Here is an 18,702-nt window from a genome sequence, read left to right as displayed (position 1 = left end):
TTTGGTCTCATGAAGAAATAGGCTGTAGTCTCCAAAAAGCTGTGAAAGCACATACACACACACACACACACACACACACACACACACACACACACACACAAGTATAAAAGCTATAATTACTTTCCAATATGGGGTATTCTTTCTCCGTCCAAAGGCTAATTTCATTCAGGCAGTTACTATTACCAAGAGGACTCAACTCCTCAGGCACCAACAGGAGTTCTCTTAAGGTTTCATGTTAGAGATTTTGGACACAGATGCTAGCACCGGATAAGAGTCCTTCATATACTATCCTGGTAACTATCCAGGTAACTATCCCTGGTCCATCCATTTTCAAAATTAATCACTATGTGTCTGACCTATTTCAGAAATGAACCTGTAATCAAGTTGGGACATAAGGGAAGTTGTGGGTCTATATCTTTTTTTCTATACTCTAAACAAATGAAATATCAGCCCTCTGCCCCTAAACTAACATGTATCTATACATATATTGTACATGTTATTTTAGTACATGTACATGTTATATAATATGTGTATTGTACTGCTTCTATACTATTTGACTTCCTATATTGCTGATGGGGAAAAATCAACAGCCCTGGGAGATACTGACAGAGGCTCCCCCTGAAGACCATGGTAACACAGCTGAGTGGGTGTAAGTAGGGCGGCCAGCATCCTGACAGTGGCAACAGAGCCTATCTCCAGAAGGTGCCCTCAAGGCCGCTTCATATTACATGTACATGATGCTCAGAAGAGTTTCAAAGGGTTGACAGACAGCACACAACTAGTAAATCATAGATTTATGCTGCATCTTGACGTGGACCTCCCCAGACTTCAGAAGTGTTCACTGTTTAAGCCATCCAGTATGGTATTTTGTGATAACACTCAGAACTAAGGCAAATGATCTAGATTTTTAAATACATAAATTTCAGGGGGAAAAGTCTATTATAAACACTTATACATATATGAACTAATTGGAGGTTTGAAAAGAAACTGGGTATTTGATGAGATTAGAGATTATTGTTATTGTTGGGGATGAAACTGCTGGTGGTTATTTTTTAAAGGGGATCTTTTAGAGATACATACTAAAATATACATGAATGACATTATACCTGTTGAAGACTTGCTTCAAAAACAGTGTGGGAGGGGGCAAGTGGGCAGGGGTATAGATGAAACCAATTCAGAAACTGCTGAAACTGTGTGATGAATGCATGATGATCACTGTACATTCTGTTTACTGCCTCTGAATCACAGTTCAGCTCTTCACCTGCATGGTGTTTAATTTACCTACCCCTGCTTCCTTTAGCAAAGTATCAAATCATTGTCTTCTATTTCTGGCATCCCAGATGTCTTATTACTGGATTTTCCTCCAGATCCTAAGAGGATATGCAGATTTCTGCATCTATAAATAATATTCTCTCAGCCATGCAGACTCATTGAAAGACACCATTATTTATATACAAATGTTATTTGCATTCAATGTTCCCACGTCCTCACTCATTTTAAAATCTGGCTTCATAGACCACCATTCCACTACTTTTCTCTCAAGAGTCTCTGATCTAAACCTATAATTTTTAGCAACTTTCCTTCTCATGACCTAAAATAATGGAACCATTACTGTCTTGTTTACTTGAACTTGAAAGTGAGAAATTATTAACAGCTTTCTTTTGCTCCTCTAGGTTAAACTGATGCAAACTGAATTAAATATATTCCATTTTCCCCTTACAAAAGTCTCAGGAGTTTACAGGAGACAGTTGACATAATGGTCACCTATTTCATGGCCTAACTTTGTATTAACTTTAGATTTAAAAAAAAAAAAGTTGAAAAGATAATATAGAGAATTCCAATATAGCCTCCATTCATCTTCTCCTAATATTAACATCTCACACAACCACTAAGAGATAACACTGAAAATGAGAGGATTCTTTTGTTAGGAGCCATTGCAAACTATCTTCTGAGTAAAGTGCATGAAACTGTATAGATGAGTAGGGAGGACAGGTAAGGGTGGTCACCCCAATGTGGTGCTGGCCTGCTGACCCTAAGAGACACAGACAGACAGACACAAAGGTATATATATTTAATTGAAGTATAGTAAATTGTGCTAATTTCAGGTATACATCATAGTGACACAGTTATTTTTTCAGATTCTTTTCCATTATAGGTTATTACAAAATACTGACTATAATTTCTAAAATACTGACTATAAAGTAGGTCCTTGTTGCTAATCTATTTTATGCACAGTGGTTGTATCTGCTAATCCAAAACTTCTAATTACTTATATTACATGTAAGTAAGATCATAATAGTATTTGCCTTACTCTGCCTGACTGATTTCAATAGGTGTAATATTCTCTAGTCATGTCTAGCTCTTTGAAACCCCATGGACTGCAGCACACCAGGCTCCTGTTATTCACCATCTCCTGGAGTTTCCTCAAATTCATGTCCATTGAATCGATGATGCCATCCAACCATCTCATCCTCTGTCACCCCCTTCTCCTCCCCTTCAAACTTTCCCAGCATCAGCGTCTTTTCCAATGAGTTGGCTCTTAAAATCAAGTAGCCGAAGTACAGGAGCTTCAGCTTCAGCATCAGACCTTCCAATGAATATGCAAGACTGGTTTCCTTTAGGATTGACTCGTTTGATGTCCCTGCTATCCAAGGCACTCTCAAGAGTCTTCTCCAGTACCACAGTTCAAAAGCATCAATGCTTTGGCACTCAGTCTTCTTTATGGTCCAACTCTCACATCCATACTTCTGATGATTACTGGGAAAACCATAACTTTGGCTATACAGACCTTTGTCAGCAAAGTGATGTCTCCGCTTTTTAATATGGTAGCTAGGTTTGTCACATCTTTTCTTCCAAGGAGCAAGCGTCCTTTAATTTCATGGCTGCAGTCACCATCCACAGAGATTTTGGAGCCCAAGAAGATATAAAGTTTGTCACTGTTTCCACTTTCCACAATTTTCCCATCTATTTGCTACTGTTTCCACTTTACCCCCATCTATCAGGCGAAATAATGGGCTGGACAAAGCACAAGCTGGAATCAAGATTGCGGGAGAAATATCAATAACCTCAGATATGCACATGACGCCACTCTTATGGCAGAAAGCAAAGAGAAACTAAAGAGCCTCGTGATGAAGGTGAAAGAGGAGAATGAAAAAGCTGGCTTAAAACTCAGCATTCAAAATACTAAGATCATGGCATCCAGTCCCATCACTTCATTGCAAATAGATGGAGAAACAATGGAAACTGTGACAGACTTTATTTTCTTGGGCTCCAAAATCACTGCAGATGGTGACTGCAGCCATGAAATTAAAAGACGCTTGCTTTTTGGAAGGAAAGCTTTGACAAACCTAATGTAGTCCCATCACTTCATTGCAAATAGTTGGAGAAACAATGGAAACTGTGACAGACTTTATTTTCTTGGGCTCCAAAATCACTGCAGATGGTGACTGCAGCCATGAAATTGAAAGACGCTTGCTTTTTGGAAGGAAAGCTTTGACAAACCTAATGTGATAATCGCTCAGTCAGGTCCAACTCTTTGCGACTCCATGGACTGTAGCCCACCAGGCTTCTCTATCCATGGAATTCTCCATGCAAGAATAATGGAGTGAGTTGTCATGCCCTTCTTCAGGGGATCTTCCTGACCTAGGGATCGAACCCGGGTCTCCTGCATTGCAGGCAGATTCTTTACCGGTGACAAACATAGACAGTGTATTAAAAAGCTGAGGCATTACTTTACTGACAAAGGTCTGTACAGTCAAAGCTATGGTTTTTCCAGTAATCATGTATGGATGTGAGAGCTGGACTATAAAGAAGACCTAGTGCCAAAGAAACTGATGCTTTTGAACTGTGCTGTTGGAGGAGACTCTTGAGAGTCCCTTGTACTGTAAGGAGATCAAACCAGTCAATCCTAAAGGAAACCAATCCTGTATATTCATTGGAAGAACTGATGTTGAAACTGAAGCTCCAATATTTTGGCTACCTGAGGCGAAGAGATGACTCATTAGAAAAGACCCTGATCCTGGGAAAGATTGAATGCAGAAGGGGATGACAAATGATGGGATAGCTGAATGGAATCACTGACTCAATGGACATGAGTTTGAGCAAGCTTTGGGAGATGGTGAAGGTCAGGGAAGCCTGGTGTCCTGCAGTCCGTGGGGTCACAAAGAGTCAGACAGGACTGAACAACATTTGCCATGAGGTGATGGGACCGGATGCCATGATCCTAGCTTTTTGAATGTTGAGTTTTAAGTCAGCTTTTTCATTCTCATCTTTCACCCTCATCAAGAGGCTCTTGAGTTCCTCTTCACTTTCTGCCATGGGTGGTGTCATCCGCATATCTGTGGTTATTGACATTTCTCCCGGCAATCTTAGTTCCAGCTTGATCTTCATCCAGCCTGGGATTTTGCATGATGTGTTCTGCATAAAAGTTAAATAAGCAGGGTGACAAATATAGCTTTGACATACTCCTTTCCCAATTTTCAATCAGTTTGTTGTTCCATGTCTAGTTCTAACTATTGCTTCTTGACTTGCATACAGGTTACTCAGGAGACAGGTAAGCTGTTCTGGTATCCCCATCCCTTTAAGAATTTCCCATAGTTTGTTGTGATCCACACAGTCAAAGACTTTAGCATAGTGAATGAAGCAGAAGCAGATGATTTTCTGGAATTACTCTTGCTTTTTCTATGATCCAACGGATGTTGGCAATGTGATCTCTGGTTCCTCTGCCTTTTCTAAAATCAGCTTGAACATCTGGAAGTTTTTGGTTCACACACTGTTGAAGCTTAGCTTGAAGGATTTTGAGCATAACCTTGCTAGCATGTGAAATGAGTGCAGTAGTTTGAACATTCTTTGGCATTGCCCTTCTTTGGGATTGGAATGAAAACTGACCTTTTCCAGTCCTGTGGCCACTGCTGAGTTTTTTCTTTCATATTGAGTGCAGTACTTTAGCATTATCTTTTAGGATTTGAAATCATACAGTAACCCTATTTTTAGTTTTCCAAGGAACCACCATCATGTTTCCCATAGAAGCTGCACCAGTTTACATTCCCACCAACAGTGTAGGAGGGTTCTCTTTTCTCTATACTTTCTCCAGCATTTATTATTTGTCAACTTTTTGAAAGTGGCCATTTTGACAGGTGTGAGGGGATACTTCACTGTAGTTTTGATTTGTGTCTCTCTAATAATTAGCCACACTGAGCATTTTTCATGTGCTGTTGGCCACCTGTAAGTCTTCTTTGGAGAAATGTCTGTTTAGATTTTCTGCCTACTTCTTGGCTGGGTTGTTTGTTTCTTTAATACTGAGTTATATGAGCTCTTTTTATATTTTCCATGATAGCACCCTATTGGTTACATTATTTCTTTCTCTCCTTCTGGGTAGCCTTTTCATTTTAAAAAAAATTTTTATGTCTTCCTTGGCTGTGTGAAAGCTTTTAAATTTGATTAGGCCTCATTTATTTATTTTTTAAATATTTATTTATTTCTGGCTATGCTGCCTCTTTGTTGCTGGACGCAGGCTTCCTCTAGTGGTAGCGAATGGGGACTACTCTCCAGTTGGGGTGCAGGGGTTTCTCACTGTGGCAGCTTCTCTTTTGTGGAGAATGGACTCTAGAACATGGGCTCAGTAGCTGTGCTGCATGAGCCTACTTGCTCCGCGGCAGGTGGGATCTTCCCAGACCGGGGATCAAACCCATGTCCCCTGCATTGGCAGGTGAATTCTTAACCACTGGACCACCAGGAAAGTCCAGGTCTCATTTATTTTTTGTCATTTTCATTTAGTTAATTAATTTTAAAATTCTATTTTTATTTTAAAATTTTTATTTACTTTTATTTAATTTTATTTATTTTGAATTTTTATTTTAAAATTTAATTAATTTTATATTATTATTTTCATTTTATTTATTTTATTTTAATTTTATTTAATAAACTATTTAAAAAATTTTACTTGGCTGTGCTGGGTCTTAGCTGTAGTACACAGGATCTTAGTTGCAGCATGCAGGATCTAGTTCCCTGACGATGGATGAAACCTGGGACCTCTGCATTGGGAAATCAAGAGTCTTAACTACTGGACCACTAGGAAGTCCTGGTCTCATTTCTTTTTGCTTTTATTTCTTTTGCCTTGGAAGACTAACCTAAGAAAATGTTGCTGTGATTTATGTCTGAGGATGTTTTGCCTATGTTCTCTTCTAGGAGTTTTATGATGTCATGTCTTATATTTCAGTCTTCAAACAATTTTGAGTTTATTTTTATATATGGTGTGAGGGAGTGTTCTAAAAAACACATATTAGTAATGTAAATAATGAAAGGAGGGTTGTCACTACTAATTCCATGGACATTTAAAGAAATGCTATGAATAATTCTTTGGCAAAAATTTTGATAACTTAGATAAAATAAGTCAAATATTGGAAAGACACTAGCTACCAGAAATCTCACAGTAGAAATAATCTGAAAATATGTACATCTATTAAAGAAATTAAGTCAATAATTTATAACCTTCCAGAGAGAAAACCTCAAGGCCTAGGTGATTTCCCTAGGGAATTATATCACATCCTTATAGAAAAAAAATGAATCTCTCTCAGAAAGTAGCTGCAGAAGAAAGAGTTCCTAACTCATTCTATGAAGCCAGCAACTGTCATGAGACCCAAACAAGATAATGACATTACAAGAAAAAAAAAGTGCAGGCCAATATGCCTCTTCAGAATAGATTAAAAAATTCACAACAAAATTAGCCAATAGAATTCAACATGAATAAAAAGAGTTATACACCATGACCAAGTGATGTTTATTGTAGTTATGCAAATGAGTTCAATATTCAAATTAAAAATGTAATCTACTGCATCAATAAATTAAAGAAAAAATCATATGATGATATTCACTTATGCAGGAAAGATATTTGACAAAATACTCTCAGCAAACCAGGGGTAGAGAATTTCTTTGACTTAAGAAGAAACATCTACAAAAGAACCCCTATAGCTAACACCATACTAAATGTTAAGAGACTGAATGTTTTCCTCCTAATAATGGTTGTAAGGCTAGGGTGGCCCCTCTTTTACTTCTATTTCACATCACACTGGAAGTTGTAGCTAATGCAATAAGACAAGAAAAGTAAATAAGGTTTACAGATTGGGAGGGAAGAAGTAAAACTGTATTTGCAGATGAATATGCCTATGTAGGGGCTTCCCTGGTAGCTCAGCTGGTAAAGAATCCACCTGCTATGCAGAAATTGAATTGACCCAGTTTGATTCCTGGGTCAGGAAGATCCCCTGGGGAAGGAGTAGGCTACCCACTCCAATATTCTTGGGCTTCCTGGTAGTTCAGACAGTAAAGAATCTGCCTGCAATGCAGAAGACCTAGGTTCAATCCCTGGGTCTGGAAGATTCTCTGGAGGAGGGCATGGCAACCCACTCCAGTATTCTTGCCTGAGAATCTCAATGGACAGAGGAAACTGGAGTGTTACAGTCCTTGGGGTCACAAAAAGTCAGACATGAGTGAACAATGAAGCACACAGCACAGCATGTCTATGTAGAAGTGCCAGAGAATCTACAAAATAATTCCTGGAACTAATAAACAAATATAGGAACACTGAAGGATACAGGTCAATAAACAAAACTCGAACGTTTTCTGATATACCAGCATTGAACAATTAAATTTTGAAATTAAAAACATAAATAATTTCCTATAGCACAAAAACATGGAATACTAAGGTATAAATCTAGTTACAGATATAAAATCTATGAGAAAAATTACAAAACTATGATGAAAATATCAAATAAGATCTAAATAAATGGAGAGATATACTATGAACATGGGTTGTTGTTGTTCAGTCACTAAGTTGCATCTAACTCTTTGTGACCCCACGAACTGTGACACAGCAGGCTTCTCTGTCCATCACTATCTCCCTAAGTTTGCTCAAACTCATGTCCATTGAGTCAGTGGTCCCATCTAACCATCTCATCCTCTGTCACCCCCTTCTCCTCTTGCCCTCAATGTTTTCCAGTATCAGAGTCTTTTCTGATGAGTTTGCTCTTCACATCAGGTGGCCAAAGTATTGGAGCTTCAGCATTGGTTCTTGCAATGAATATTGAGAGTTGATTTCCTTTAGGATTGACTGGTTTGATCTCTTTGCTGTTCAAGGGACTCTCAAGACTATTCTCCAGCACCACAGTTCATAAGTGTCAATACATTGGTGCTTAGCCTTCTTTATGGCCCAACTCTCAGATCCTTACATGACTACTGGAAAAACCATAGTTTTGACTACACAGACCTTTGTCAGCAAAGTGATGTCTCTTTTTAATATACTGTCTAGGTTTGACATAGCTATTCTTCCATAGAGCAAGTGTCTTTTAATTTTGTGGCTGCACTTACTGTCTGCATTGATTCTGGACCCTAAGAAAATGAAATCTGACACTGCTTCTGCATTTTCCCCATCTATTTGCCATGAAGTGGTAGGACTGGATGCCATGATCTTAGCTTTTTGAATGCTGAGTTTTAAGCCAGCTTTTTCACTCTCCTCTTTCACTTTCATCAAGAGGCTCTTTAGTTCCTCTTCGCTTTCTGCCATAGGTGGTGTCATCTGCATATCTGAGGCTGTTGATATTTCTCCTGCCAGTTTTGAGCAAAGCCTGTGATGCATCTAGCCCAGCATTCCGCATGATGTACTCTGCATATAAGTTAAGTAAGCAGGGTGACAATATACAGCTTTGTTGTACCCCTTTCCCAATTTTGAACCAGTCTGTTGTTCCAATGAACATGGGTAGGAATAGTCAATATTGTAAAGATGCCAGTTCTTCCCAACTTAATTTTATTCATGTAATTCCAATAAAAATCCTAACAAGTTATTTTGTGGTTGTTAACAAACTGATTTACTATCCACCATAAAGTGGGACAGTGTGATCTATTAGCAAAAGAGTAGACATATACTTTAATGAAACAGAATAGAGTGTCCAAAAGTAGGCTCAGAAATATAGCTGACTGACCTTTGAATCAGGAACAAAGGTAACTCAATGGAGAAATCATAGGCTTTTCAACAAAGGTGCTGGAACAGCTGAATATTTATATGCAAAAAATCAACAAAAGGAATCTATAAACAGACATCACATCTTACACACACACACACACACACACACACATACACACAAACCTAAAATACTGATCAACAACCTGTGGTGAAAAAAGTTAAACAATTTGAAGGTGTTATATTATTTTGGGAAGGGGCAAAGATATTAAATAAACATTGGTTAATTTAAAGGTATTAAAAATAGGAGAAATAAAATGTATCATGTTTCTGGCAGCCACAAGTATGCATCTTTAAGATCTCCCAGGTTCCAACTGCAGAAAATGACAATGACCAAGGGCCTTGGATGTTGTGCTCTGAAGTCCATCACTGCATCTGCACAGAGGCCCGGGTTTGCTCCTGGCCAGCAAGTGCACTCAGCAGGGATGCTGGTGTAGATGTCATCTAGGAGACACAGGCTCCTCTAAATGGTGACTTTGGCTCAAGGACTTTCAATTGGCTTTACCAAAACTTTCTGGTAACTGCACTGCAGTCTAAGGCTTTTGCTATTTAGGCTTTCTTCCTTCCCTCTCCACCATGAGTGCTCGATCTGCATCTGGGTCTAACAGCTGCCCCAGCTTCCTCTGCCTTCGTTACTGTTTTTCCCAGTAAACCCAGTCTTGGCACCAGGTGTGTGGAGAACCTGAAATAGTACAAGTGGAGCCACAAAGAGCCTGAGAAAACAAGCAGTAAGATGAGGTCTGAGACAGTCAGCCAGCGCCCCACTGTCCTGGGTGGTACACAGGGTGGGCCCTGGCACAGTGGAGGAGGCCATGAACTGCTAAAGACATCAGCAAAGCGGCCTAGGAAATGTCCTCACAGGTGTGACGATTCGGGTTGTTGAAGATAAGGTGAGAACAAGCCACAGAGACAGTGGAATTGGCTGACTACAGCTGAGTTGGACTGACACCCCACAGAGATAATGAGGGATCCTGAGCATTAACAGACAGCTAAAGACTAGGGGGCAACTCGATAATTGGAAAGAGGCCGTTATCACCTGTAGTGAGAGAACAGAAACAGCGACACAGCAAAAAGATCTAACAGAACTGAAGAGCTCCAGAGACATTCAGAAGCACAGCCAAGCAAGTCTGCTATGCTAAAACCAGATCCCTCGCTAGAAAAATCTGGGATCCTGAAACAAGTGAGAAAGATATGAGTCACCCTCACAGATCCCCGAAACTATCAGTAGTGTGTAGAGGGGGCCTACTCTTCTCTAGTAAAGGTGAGCTCCCCATCGAGGAAAGTGCCAGACCTGATGAAGGAAAAGAGACTATACACACAGGCTGCTGCAAGAATTAACTTTCCTGAGGCAGCAGGACGCAGGGGTGGCTCTTACAGGCCTAGAGTAAACGGCGGCCAGTGCAGAGAAAAGCGGACATGACTCAGCTGCCCTGGGAAACAGAAGAGGGAGTGAGGAGGCTGAGATCTGTGGGCACGCCCATACACAGTGGAACAATCCAGAACAGCAAGCAAAGCAACACTCCATGCGAGGCCCCAGAGGGCCCACTGTGCACCAAGGCAGTCCAGACTGTGCTGGTAACAGGGATACTGTTTTCAGTCCATGCTGTGGGCCAGGAAAGGAGAGGAGGTCACAGCTGAGCCCATTAACAGCCGTGGAGATGATAATAAATTAACAGGGGCCAATGGTGAAGCCCAGGGATCACAGTTACCATCGTGTCTGCCCCACAGGGAGTATGGAGAGAGTTAATAGGTCATGGTATCCTTAGAGGTACATGGGCACATGCATGCACATCTGCGCATGTGTGTGCGTGTGCACACACACACACACACACACAACACTGTTTAACATCTATAACCAAAGGAAAGGGCAAGAACAGAGAAATAGGAGGGTAACAGTTGCTCTAATAAACAATCAAGATGCCTTGCTCAGTTCCTGGAGTTGAGCTGATTTCAGATCCAGAACTCATGGATGAGAAGGATGACCCTGAAACACTGTGAGGAGCATGTACTGTACTAATCCCTTTGGTCCTTCTCCACTGCTCAGGGACAAAGGGGAATATTCAGGCATTTCAAGAGGTGTGGGACCCAGGGTCTGAGCAGACACTGCAGCTTCATCATGGTCACCTGCACTGGAGGGGATCCCACACACCAGTATGGAGACAGCAGTCTCAGAAGTCCCTGGGTCTCACCCCACCCGTCAGCAAGAAGGCAGGACTTGACGATCAAAGGGACCAGGGCTCAGCAATGCCTAGAAGACCATCCACAATAGCCGGCCTGCCTCAAGAGAAGGACCGAGGCAACCCAACAGGGGTACTCCTGCAGCATGTGGCTATGGTATCCAGAGGAGAATGTGCTGCTGGAACCTACAGGACACCACTTCTCCCAGGTCGGGAAATGTAACCAATCCACCAGATACATAGAAGTAAGGACAGCGAATTAGGAAAAACGAGATGACAGAGGAACACATTCCAAGAAGAAAAAAATAAAACCCCAGAAGAACTAAGTGATGTGGAGATAGGCAATATACCTGACAGAGTTCAAGGTAATGATCATAATAATCAAACAGTTTGGGAGAAGACTGGATGAACTGAGGGAGAAGGTAGTTTTTAACAAAGAATTAAAAAAAATAAGAAGAATCAAACAGATGAAGAATATGATACCTGAGTTCCAAAGAGGAGATTCAAGCAGTTAATGATGAGATAAGTGAGAAAATGCAGAAACAAAGGAAGACTGGTTAAAGCCTGAAGACTGATGACGGAGATTCTCAAACCATCACCCTGTCACCTCATCACCAGTCAGTCAGAAGAATAACTATGACATGACCATGTATCCTGTGAGTCTTACCCCTAATGTGGTCTTTAAACCCATGTGTGAAAGCTATCAGGGAGTTCTAGTCCTTTGAGCATCACCTGCTTGTTCTCCTTGCTTGACACCTGCAGTAAACGCTGTGTTTTCCGTCATCACAACCCAGTGTTAGCAGAGTGACTTTTCTGCACATCGGTGAGCTGACCCAAGCTTGATTTGGTAACAAAGTGAGTTAAAACTTCACCTACCTTTATTGCAAATTAATAATGAACTAGTAGGACAAGGTTATTATTGAGAAATATGGTAGAAATATGAGCGGAAACTGCTAAGAGAAATGTAAGCGGGTGGAGGGAAGGGTGGAGCAGGGGGAGGCTGCTTTCTGTTACAAGCCTGGTGGTACTAACTGACTTTTTCAATTCTGTCTATAAGTAAAATCTTAACAAAAATAAAAATTAATCAAAAGCAAAATAAACTGGAGAAACGGTGTATGCCTGGAAAATATGAGGATAACAAGCTGAACAAACTTTCCTAAATGAACCTGACTATGTATCCTCTGCAATTTGCTACTTAGAAGAACACCGGCAAACAACAGGCGACTCAGAAACAGTAAGAAAAATAGAGACAAACGTTGATACTCCGTGGCTACAATGTTTGGAAAGCTTTCCCCAATTTTAAAATCCAGAAGTATTTCCCATTATTTTCTTCCGGTTAAAGTTTCAATTTTAATGTTTATTTCCTTAATTCTTTTGCAATTTATTTGGTCAATGGCCCAAGGCAGAAATCTAGAAATCTAGATCTATTTCTGGCAGAGCCATTATCCTAAGGTTGATCTCCCCCTCCTTCTTCTTTTTTTCCCCCATAACCAAGTTAGTTTATTCCAGGATTGCAAGGTTGGCTCAACATTAAAAAAAAAAATGTATTTCACATTAACATGTTAAAGGAGAAAATTAATACAACCATTCAATAACTTTAGAAAAAATCTTTGAAAAAATTTAATCCCTATTCATAATTTTAAAACTTAGCAAATTAGGTAACTGAAGGAGATTCTTAATTTGATAAGGAGTATCTACAAAACTTATAGCAGAAGTAATGTTACTTAACTATACCTTCCTATCTTCTTTCCTGTTTGTCATTTATAATTAATCTAGTTGAGTTTATTTCTCCTCATTTTCCTCCTTTCAGAGCTCTTCTCAGAACCATCCTATGCAAAAAAGACCACTTCAAAGTGGTGAAAAGATAAATCCTTTCATTTCCCCCTGTTAACACAGGCCTTCTTCTCATTGTCCCCTTCTGAATGCTAACACCTTGTTCACTATTTCAAAGCCTTCATTTTGCTGCCCTATCACTGACTGTCAATTTTTCAGATTCCTTGATTTAGCTAGTGAGAAAATGCAAACAGAAACTCCTGAGCTGACACTGAAATATGTCTTTTTTAGGATGGAATTAAGAAATAATGATTTTTTAAATGCCAGTATCATTTTATATTACCTAGCAGCAAACCTTCTCTTTTTTCTTACTTATGAACAATTATCTGGGAGACAGGCTATCCCATCCTTCACTCATTGTTCTATAAATCTCATAATTAACATCACTAAATTTATTCTGCACCAAATGATAAACATTATAATTGAAACAAGCTACCAAGTGCTGGATTTTGACATTTAGTTTTCTTTTAAAATGTATTTTTTATCAAAATAGTTTGAGTGGGTAGTTATTTGTGATTACTGATTCTAAAAAAATTTTAACATTAAAAATTACTTAGATATGCATCCCCTGATATTTCTGGTAAACTTTGACCTTGAACTATACAATAGGCTATGAAAAAAATGCCACTGTCTTAAATCAACATAGGAATATTTAACAACTGTAGATTTAGCAAAGCAAAAGGACGTTTATGACTATTTTAACCTCTTGGTACTTGTTTTCTTTATTTATCTGGTCATCTCTATTAAAATGCTGGATAATTTATGGAGTTTACACAAATATTATAAGGCTGAATAACTGTGTGTGTACAAATTATTGGGGAAGATAGGGAAGAGATTCTCCCCTCCCCCAGGGATTTATATGAGGAAATTAGATCTCATAATCCATTAAAATAGAGTCTCACATTTTTCTATAGGCACTGTGTACAGAAAGAAGATTCAATAGCACGAAACTGTAAAATGCCCTATGCAAATACAAACTCTAACCACAGAGGCTGCTTTTAACACGAAGTCCAAATTCTGAAAGACTGTATTTGAGAACATGACTTAGCCACCTGAATAGCATGGTTGATAAAACACATATTTCAGATTGTTAGTAGATTTGAAATATTATTTTTATCTGTATCTAACCAGGAACATGTGGGATGTAGCTAAAGGGAAAAAGAAAAGATATGTGGCATGAGTTTTGAAAAAAAAAAATGAGACCTATATTTTTATGTTCATTAAGTAAGGACAGGAATTAAAAGGTTCTTAACACCAATTTTTGAAATGTGTATGCCAATCTATGGGCCTCCTGGTGGCTCAGATGGTAAAGCGTCTGTCTGCAATGTGGGAGACCCAGGTTCGATCCCTGGGTCGGGAAGATCCCCTGGAGAAGGAAATGGTAACCCACTTCAGTACTATGGCCTGGAAAATCCCATGGACAGAGGAGCCTGGTAGGCTATAGTCTATGGGGTCGAAAAGAGTCGGACACGACTGAGCGACTTGACTTTACTACTTTACTATGCCGATCTATAAGGCACTGTTTCTCCTAAGACATCACTGGAGCCTTCAAATGAAGAAAGAGTAGCTCAGTTTTAAAGCGGAGACTTGGAGATACAAAAGGGGTTTTGACAATTTTTCTTCTGATCATATTAGCACGTTGATTCACAGAAGCAATCATTTTCTGGTTATTTTTTACAGGGCCTATATTTCAAGTTCTCTAAATAAATGATGACAGAGTACCTGTATTATCAATATGCAACCATTCTCTCAGCTGTCACTGAAGGCTTGAAATGAAATCAGCTTCAAAAGAGTGAGGTCTAAATTTCAGGTCATAAAAAAAGAACATGGGATAAGACTCTCCCCCAGGTATTGATTCACTACACTCTAGAATAAAATAAAAAATACTGTTTAGTGAACTATCTTTATCATGTCCTATTTCTAGTTCCCCCTTTTTTAAAATTTACTGAACTTGTTTCTCAATCTCTTGTTGCCCCTTTTCATCACTTTTTGCTCTCTTTCTGGTGGATTCTTCACAGTGAGTAACTCACAGTCAAGAATATTCTCGCCTATATTCTCATAGGTTTTTTAAGGCCAATTTAAAAAACCAGTGTCAAATTTTCTCATTAAAAATTTTGATTTCAATACTATTAAATCAAATAATTTTGATCAATTCATGATTTTTCCCAGAAGTACTAATGACTTTATTGCTAAACAATGTAAAGACTATAAACAAAACCAAAAAGACTTTATGAATTATTTTATGAGGATACATTTTCATAACTTAAAAAGTAACCCCCAGTCACTTGGGGAAATATTTTAGTGGGTTAAAAAAATAAGGTTAGGCAACTTTTTTTTTTTTTTTTTTTTTGGTTAGGCAACTTTTAAGAAGCCGCTTGCAAAATTTGCATCTATTACTATTCATCCTAATCTAGGGACTGATCTTACTTTTTCAAAACTCAGTACAGATGCAAAATTCCACACCACAGTGTTACCAGAGGGATTAAAATATATTTTCATTGCAAATATACCGATGTTTTTCCTTAGGAGTCTCTGTGGCCAGGAGCAGGTGTGTTTGGTCTCACCCAGATGGACTGACATTGTTTGGAAAGGAGCGGGCAGGACAGGACCTGGGAAAGCCTTGGACCTTTGAAAGAAAGTGCTGTTTGAAAAGTAAAAAAAAAAAAAGCATACTGTCTAGCAGAAAAGCTGTGTGTATGGTGGATCTACTGCATGTTTGGCCACTGTGTTAAAAACAGTGTCTACTTGACTATGTTGACCTTCCATGAAAATGAAGGAAACAGATCAGAAAGATGGATTGGCCTGCAGTCAGCCCAGGTGTATTGCTGTCTTCCTCTGGGACATGTTCTGCAGATGCACAACTTTAGTGGGGCAAGAGTCTATGAGGTGATTTCCTGCCAGCTCTGACGCAAAGTTTGCGAAGTAAATGCAGCTGAAATTTCCACTGGTCTAAGTCCGTGACCCTCAGGACAAATGGTGAGCAAACGAGGCAAAGCAATTCTTCATGCTACTTCTCATGTAAGTTTACTCACATCTGATGTATGCAACTACAGTCACAAAAAGTGAAATGATGTGCCTTGTGATGTAAAATTCCCACAAAGAAACAAGTTCAACCTATAAAACGTCATTGGCTATTCACCAAATTATCTCTCTTTAACCCTTACTGTTACACTACCTACGTCCCCTAAGTCAATGGGCCATTACTTCTTAGCTTGGCAAGACTTGCCACACCAGCCACCCACAGCCTGAACTGAACTTCGGGAGCCCATGTCACCTGTCTGGAAGTTAATCAGACTCACCCTTTTCAGAATCTGCAATAATAGCCACAGGGAATATTCAGACTTGGGTCATTAGTGGCAGGTCCCCATAGTAAACATCATGAAGTGAGAAGAATACCAAGAATACTAAGAATACCAATACACGGTGCTGATATTCTGCCTGGCACCATTCTATTATTCTCCTCATTTTAGAGATGAAGAAATGGAGGTATGGTTTCAATAAATATCTCCAAATCAGGCAACTTGAAAAAAAGTGAAACCACGATTTGCCAGTGACTAATCTGACCAGGGACTGGGCCCTGTGCTCATCCCTGCCGGTTCCACACTGGAGGCTGTTTCCCTTTACTGTGCAGCCTGGAGGCCTCCGAGAAACCCCATGAGTTACTTAATCCCATGTAACTTAATTGACTTACTTAATCCCATGTGTTCCTTAATTGAAGGTGGTTCTCTGTAGCTTGTAACCAAATATGCCCCTCTAACAACAACCTTCTAAAGATTTCTAATTTGCCTTATGAAATGTGTGTATAGGTAGAGTCACCGATAATTTTCATTCTAGCCTGAAAAATATTTTCTTTCAATGTGAAAGTGACTACTTTTATTCAACTGTTTTTTTCTAGAACATCTACTGGGTAGCAGCATAGTTTCTTAAAACATACAACTCTAATGGATTTGAATCATAATATAATTGAACATAACTGTTACCTTAAATTACTAAGACTAGAGATCTCTTCAAGAAAATTAGAGATACCAAGGGAACATTTCTTGCAAAGATGGGCACAATACAGGACAGAAATGGTATGGGCCTAACAGAAGCTGAAGATACTAAGAGGAGGTGGCAAGAATACACAGATGAACTCGTACAATAAAGGTCTTAATGGTCTGGATAACCACGATGATGTGGTCACTCACCTAGAGCCAGACATCCTGGAGTGTGAAGTCAAGTGGGCCTAAGGAATCATTACTACGAACAAAGCTAGTGGAGGTGATGGAATTCCAGATGAGCTATTTCGAATCCTAAAAGATGATATTGTTAAAAGTGCTGCACTCAATATGCCAGCAAATTTAGAAAACTCAGCTGTGGCCACAGGACTGGAAAAGGTCAGGTTTCATTCCAATACCAAAAAAGGGCAATGCCAAAGAATGTTCAAATTACTGCACAATTGCACTAATTTCACATGCTAGCAAGATTATGCTCAAAATCCTTCAAGATAAGCTTTAACAGTATGTGAATTGAGAACTTCCAGATGTTCAATCTAGATTTAGAAAAGGCAGAGGAACCAGAGATCACATTGCCAACACCCATGAGATCAGAAAAACATCTACTTCTGCTTCACTGACTATATTAAAGCCTTTGACTATATGGATCACAACACACTGTGGAAAATTCTTAAAGAGATGGGAATACCAGAACACGTTACCTGTCTCCTGAGAAACCTGTATGCAGGTCAAGAGGCAACAGTTAGAACTGGATGTGGAACAATGAACTGGTTCAAAATTGGGAAAGGAGTACATCAAGGTTGTATACAGTCACCCTGTTCTTTTAACATATACAGAGCACATTGTGTGAAACGGCAGACTGGATGAAGATTAAGCTGAAATTAAGATTGCCAGGAGAAATATCAATAGCATCAGATATGTAGATGACACCACCTTAATCACAGAAAGCAAAGAGGAACAAAAGAGCTTCTTGATGAAGGTGAAAGAGGAGAGTGAAAAAGCTGGCTTAAAACTCAACGTTCAAACAACTAAGATCATGGCATCCGGTCTCATCACTTCATGGCAAACAGATGGGGAAACAATGGAAACAGTGACAAACTTTATTTTCTTGGGCTTCAAAATCACTGTGGACAGTTACTACAGCCATGAAATTGAAAGATGCTCCTTGGAAGGAAAGCTATGACAAACCTAGACATGGTATTAAAGCAGAGACATCACTTTACCAACAAAGGTCCACATAGTCAAAGTTATGGTTTTCCTAGTAGTCATGTACAGATGTGAGAGAGTTGGACCATAAAGAAGGCTGAGTGCTGAAGAACTGATGTTTTCAAATTGTGGTGCTGGAGAAGACTTTTGAGAATCCCTTGGACAGCAAGGAGATCAAACCAGTCCATCCTAAAGGAAATCAACCCTGAATACTCATTGGATGGACTGATGCTAAAGCTCCAATACTTTGGTCACCTGATGCAAAGAACCAATTCATGGGAAAGGACTCTGGTGCTGGGAAAAATTGAGGATAGGAGGAGGAGGGGGTGACAGAGGATGCGATGGTTGAATGATATCACCAATTCAATGGACATGAGTTTGAACAAATTCCAGAAGATGGTGAAGGACAGGGAAGCCTGGCATGCTACAGTCTGTGGGGATGCAAAGGACTGGATATGACTGAGTGACCGAACAGTAACAT

At 39.5% G+C, this 18,702-nt stretch overlaps 1 long non-coding RNA gene across 1 annotated transcript in view; it reads right to left on the bottom strand.

Annotated features, from left to right (window-relative positions):
- The window catches only part of LOC139036101 (uncharacterized), a 64,940-nt gene continuing 46,238 nt past the window's right edge, over positions 1-18,702 (bottom strand). Inside the window, exon 4 of the long non-coding RNA XR_011488845.1 lies at positions 1-39. This is a non-coding gene — a long non-coding RNA (uncharacterized lncRNA). The remainder of the gene's footprint in view (positions 40-18,702) is intronic.

The sequence above is a fragment of the Odocoileus virginianus genome, chromosome 7 (assembly GCF_023699985.2).
Source record: "Odocoileus virginianus isolate 20LAN1187 ecotype Illinois chromosome 7, Ovbor_1.2, whole genome shotgun sequence".
Classification (NCBI taxonomy): Eukaryota; Metazoa; Chordata; class Mammalia; order Artiodactyla; family Cervidae; genus Odocoileus; species Odocoileus virginianus.
The sequence above is the reverse complement of the archived record's forward strand: the minus strand, read 5'-3'. Positions and strand labels throughout refer to the sequence as shown.